Below are 6,000 nucleotides of genomic sequence, written 5' to 3' on the forward strand. Positions count from 1 at the left end.
TAATTACATTATTACTGATTCATGACAGAAAACCACTTTCTGTTATTAGTTTATATGTCTTTACGTCTCTACCACTGCTGCCAAGAGAAAGGAAGCTTTGTGATCATGCCCTGTCATAGTCAATTGTACAAATTAGCCGAAAGTGGTATGTAAGCATCCGGATCATACAGGAGCTCTGAATGCTGAATAGAAGGGCGTGCTCTAATAATGCATAGGCTGACCAAGCAAGTAGGGGTGGTGGGGTGATAACACTGATAATCAAACTGGGTGAAGGGAGAAGCCTGACTGATGATCAATATCTGGGGAATATTTTGATGTCATTTATATGTGTAGTAACTGCCCTTTGCTTTGTAGCTGCAGCAACCTGTGGAACTAGGCATTATTGCAGAGATGGTATGGTTGTAGAAAGAATATTGGATTAGGTTAAAATTAATGAGGGCTCTGTTCTGGTATCAAGTCTTCCTTTAATGAGCTATAAAATGACTATCAGGTCACAATTTCTATAAGCCTTTGGTTTTGCAGCTGTCAGATGGGAAGGATAATACTCATTTTACTTATTTTTGCCAGGTTGTTATAAGAATACATTTCATTCATTCCTTCATTAATATGACAAACACTCTGAGTCCATACTGTGTGCCAGGGCCATAGGTCTGACAAACAGATGAAGAAATAGTTCTCAGATTTAAGAGTTTGTGAAGACTGTGAGATGTTTCATTATTTTTTAAGGTAAATCGATTCTTACTTACATTGAAGTAATTGATGCTTTTAAATCTTTGCCAATCATTAAGCTATATTCATAGAATGTTAGTAATTTGACTAAAAGTTATAGTTGGAATGGTCTTTAGTCATTTTGTCTCTGAGAAGTTAAAAATAAGGTATTAGGTTCTAATTCTTTTGCTCAGACACCTGACCACAGAACAAATCACAAACATATCTTCTCAGTAGGCTTGCCAATCTTTGAGTTGAACACAGACCTTTTTGATTTTTTAAGAACATTTTAACTTCAAGAACAAGTTCAGTTCAGTCACTCAGTCATGTCCAACTCCTTGCGACCCCATGGACTGCAGCATGCTGGGCTTTCCTGTCCGTCACCAACTCCCAAAGCTTGCTGAAACTCATGTCCATTGAGTCAGTGATGCCATCCAACCATCTCATCCTCTGTCGTCCCCTTCTCCTGCCTTCAATCTTTCCCAGCATCAGGGTCTTTTCCAATGTGTCAGTTCTTTGCATCAGGTGGCCAATGTATTGGAGTTTCAGCATCAGTCCTTCCAATGAATAGTCAAGATTGATTTCCTTTAGAATTGACTGGTTGGATCTCCTTGCAGTCCAAGAGACTCTCATGAATCTTCTCTGATGCCACAGATCAAAAGCATCAATTCTTCAGTGCTCAGCTTTCTTTATGGTCCAACTCTCACATCCATACGTGACTACTAGAAAAACGATAACTTTGACTAGACAGACCTTTGTCAGCAAAGTAATGTCTCTGTTTTTTAATACGCTGTCTTCTTAGTGATGCTTCATAAGACCCACTTAACTTCGACTCCAGGATATCTGGCTCTAGGTGAGTGATCACACCATCGTGGTTATCTGGGTCATTAAGGTCTTTTTTGTATAGTTCTTCTGTGTATTCTTGCCACCTCTTCTTAATATCTTCTGCTTCTATTAGGTCCATACCATTTCTGTCCTTTATTGTGCCCATCTTTGCATGAAATGTTCCCTTGGTATCTCTAATTTTCTTGAAGAGATATCTAGTCTTTCCTATTCTATTGTTTTCCTCTATTTCTTTGCACTGATCACTGAGGAAGGCTTTCTTATCTCTCCTTACTATTCTTTGGAACTCTGCTTTCAGATGGGTATATCTTGCCTTTTCTCCTTTGCCTTTAGCTTCTCTTCTTTTCTCAGCTATTTGTAAGGCCTCCTCAGACAACCATTTTGCCTTTTTGCATTTCTTTTTCTTGGGGATGTTTGATCACTGCCTCCTGTAAAATGTCACGAACCTCTGTCCATAGTTCTTTAGGCACTCTGTCTATCAGAATCTATTTGGCACTTCCACTGTATAATCATAAAGGGTTTGATTTAGGTCAAGAACAAGGAAAGTATTAAATAGCATTTTTTTTTCACAAAATGGGATTTGAATACAGTATTTGGAAAGATTCTTCCCCCATCAAAAAAGGTCCCTCAATCTATATTATTTTTTCTTTTGAAGCAGTCTTCTGCTTCATCTCTCTCCTCTCAAGTGACTGTCCTCATCCACAAAATCATTTTCTTCCTAAATAGCATTTATTATCTCTCAGAAGGAAGTAAAGATTAAAAGAAATACTTTCAAGGTACATCCAAGATTTCATAGCAATATTTTGTATTCACAGTACAAGATAAATTTGACTCTTAATTTTTTTTGGTCTTCATATGGCATCTGAAACAGTTGTTCACATTCACACATTTATGTTTTACCATATGCATACTGTGTGCAACTCTGTTGTTTTAAAATATTTTATTGGTTTTCCTTTATATCTCAACTTTTGATGGGTGTTCTTGAGGAACTTGCATGAAAAAATGTGAATGATTCATTCATTTTTAACATATGTAACTGTTTTGGGGAGATTGTGCTACCCTGCATGGAACACACTATTCTTAGTAGGGAGTGTGTTTTGTATTTCTGTTCTGTTCACAGCTGGATGATGGAGATGTATTAATATTGTAAACCTGTACCTTTTCTTTCCTGTGTTTACTTCAATGAGTTATTTATATGTACCAGGCTGTCCTGTCTTTTTGGTGGTTGTGAATGCTGGTTATTAGTTTCATGGATTTCACTTGTGGGAAAGTTTATTATGATATGGTGTAATATAAAAGCTGGTCCTCCTTTAGATTTCTAAGTCACTACCTGGGCAAATTGTTGTGCAGGGCCAGACTTGCTGGTTGTAAGGTAGGAGCTGTCCCAAACCTTTCCCATTGCTTCATGGGCCTTTTCAGATCCAGCTGCTGTCACATTTTCTCAATTTTCCAGCAGAGAATCAATCTCTGGGTGGTACAGAGATTTAAGAGAAAAACAAATTATTTTTTTCTCCTGAAAGGTTGAACTCTCATTTTAGAAACTTCTGAAAATGTTCAGAACATTCCATGTAGGTGTCCTCGTGTTTCTCACAGTATGACTTATTGACTTATGGTGTCTCCTATTTAAGAAGCATGAATGTATTCTAGCTGTTACCAGGACAAACAGCTATAGAATGTAATGACCTACCCCATTTCTAAAACTACTAAATTCTATCAGTGAATAGTGTTTAGGAAAAGGTTTAGAAATTTTTTAACAGTTCAGGTTAACTAGATTACCTTTCTACCTTTTGTAATGTTCAAGATTTCATAACAATGGTTTTAATGTATTATTATTGCACTGTTATATCTTATGTTTTAACTGGGCAAGCTAGTGAAATATTCAATGTTGATACTCTATTCAAGATTAATACTCTTATATTAGAAATACCATTTGAAACTATGTTAGAAAATATAAAATGGTTTACCTGTGATAAAGAATAAGTTTGTGATTGGAAGAATTATACTGTTTTTCATGTACAAATAATCCTTAAGGCAGATGTTCAGTCTCACAGTGATGTTGGAAGCATATTTTATGCAGGCTAAAAACTATTTCTGTATTAGATATTTAAATGCATGAGGATAAATTCTAATTGCTTTTTGTTTAAAACAAAAACATAGAAGAAGCATTAGCCCCAGTTTGTACAAAATGTCTGCTGCCACTGAACTCACATTAGTTCAAAACTGAAAACCATTCCAATTTTGTAAAACTGCTGCTACTGGTCTTATCAATAAAGTTTAAGCAGATGGCTTCTATGCATACGTGTGAAATTTTTGCATCTTTAAAAAAGATACAGTTTTGCAGCATCAACATGCAAATTTTATGGGCCTGAATGATATTGCTTATTTTAGCATATACAAAAAACATTAACTCCAAAATCATACCAACTTCAGACATAGATATACTAGAACTATAAGCATTACATTTATGACCCATATAATTTATTTTGGTTTTAGGGTGAGGTAGGCTTTTATGTGAGGTAGGCTTTTATGTGGAACACAGATACAAATCAGTATATATTGACTCAAATGCTAGCTTAAAGCACTGAATTTAAATTAAGAATATTAGGTAAGTGAGAGAAGCCTGGTGGGCTTTAGTCAGACACAACTAAAGCAACTTAGCACACATGCAAGGAACTCTGTGGACTTCCCAGGTGGTGCTTGTGGTAAAGAACCTGCCGGCCAATGACATGAGAGATGTGAGTTTGATCCCTGGTTTCAGAAGATCCTCTAGAGAAGGGCATGGCAACCCATTCCAGTATTCTTGCCTGGAGAATCCCATGGACAGAGGATTCTGTAGCCTGTTGGGCTACAGCCTAAGGGTTGCAAAGTGTTGGACATGACCAAAGTGACTTAGCACACAGCACAAGGAGCTCTATAAATATAAAGATCACCTGAAATAACTTAATTTCATCTGAGGAGGATTCTGAGAAAAATGTAGGCATTCCTGTACAAATGGAATGTGTGGGGAATTACTCATCTGAGAGGCCCTCTTCCAGAGTCCTCTCCCTTCTATGTATAGACAGTTCTGATAAGTTTACAAGGCTCAGATGCAGCAAGCCAGAAGTAGAGGGAACAGAGCTGTTATGAACAGACACCTCCACAGCAGTAAAAAACGCCACTGACATCCCCCAAACCAAAAAAGAAAATGGAAAAAATCTATAGATGTTTCAGGAAAATTTTATTTTTACCATTTTGCATACTGTGTTAGTTGAGGGGATTAATGCTATGTGTTATAATAAACCAAACCGTCCATGAATTAGTAATATAAACGTTTATTTCTCATTAAGATGTTCTTGTCCATACAGCTTGCTATCTTAGCACTTTAGGGATTGAGGTCCATCTCAGAATCCTTAGAGCCTCTAGAGGAATATTTATTTATTCAGTCATGCAAATACAGGGGGAAGAAAAAGCGTGGGAATCAAATCTCTTTAAGGAGTTAGGCTAAGTGGTGGCAATCTCTACTTTTCTGTCCACTGACCAGGACTAGTCACTTGGCTCCACTTACATTTAAGAAGGCTTGGAATTGTCATTTATTTGTGCATACAGGAAAATGAATCAATTTAGTGAGAATCTTCTAGATAGCATTTAGCACACTTAGTTTTTTATCTTTTCTTTAGAAAAATTATCTCAAATGTTGTGGTAGCCATGATTATTTAAGGAAAGATTCCTAACTACAAGCTCATTTCTTAGGTTGCTAAAGTTCTTCCTAACCTATGGTGGCACTAGATCATTACATGCTGATTAAGAATTCTACTTTGTTTCTTCATTTGCTATTATTTTCTCCCATTCTGAAGGCTGTCTTTTCACCTTGCTTATAGTTTCCTTTGTTGCGCAAAAGCTTTTAAGTTTAATTAGGTCCAATTTGTTTATTTTTGCTTTTACTTCCAATATTCTGGGAGGTGGGTCATAGAGGATCTTGCTGTGATTTATGTTGGAGACTGTTTTGCCTATGTTCTCCTCTAGGAGTTTTACAGTTTCTGGTCTTACATTTAGATCTTTAATCCATTTTGAGTTTATTTTTGTGTATGGTGTTAGAAAGTGTTCGTTTCATTCTTTTACAAGTGGTTGACCAGTTTTCCCAGCACCACTTGTTAAAGAGGTTGTCTTTTTTTCCGCTGTATATTCTTACCTTGTTTGTCGAAGATAAGGTGTCCATAGGTATGTGGATTTATCTCTGGGCTTTCTATTTTGTTCCATTGATCTATATTTTTGTCTTTGTGCCAATACCATACTTTCTTGATGACTGTGGCTTTGTAGTAGAGCCTGAAGTCAGGCAGGTTGATTCCTCCAGTTCTATTCTTCTTTCTTAAGATTGCTTTGGCTATTTGAGGTTTTTTGTATTTCCATACAAATTGTGAAATTATTTGTTCTAGTTCTGTGAAGAATACTGTTGGTAGCTTGATAGGGATT

Source organism: Cervus canadensis, chromosome 6 (assembly GCF_019320065.1).
Source record: "Cervus canadensis isolate Bull #8, Minnesota chromosome 6, ASM1932006v1, whole genome shotgun sequence".
NCBI classification, from domain to species: Eukaryota; Metazoa; Chordata; class Mammalia; order Artiodactyla; family Cervidae; genus Cervus; species Cervus canadensis.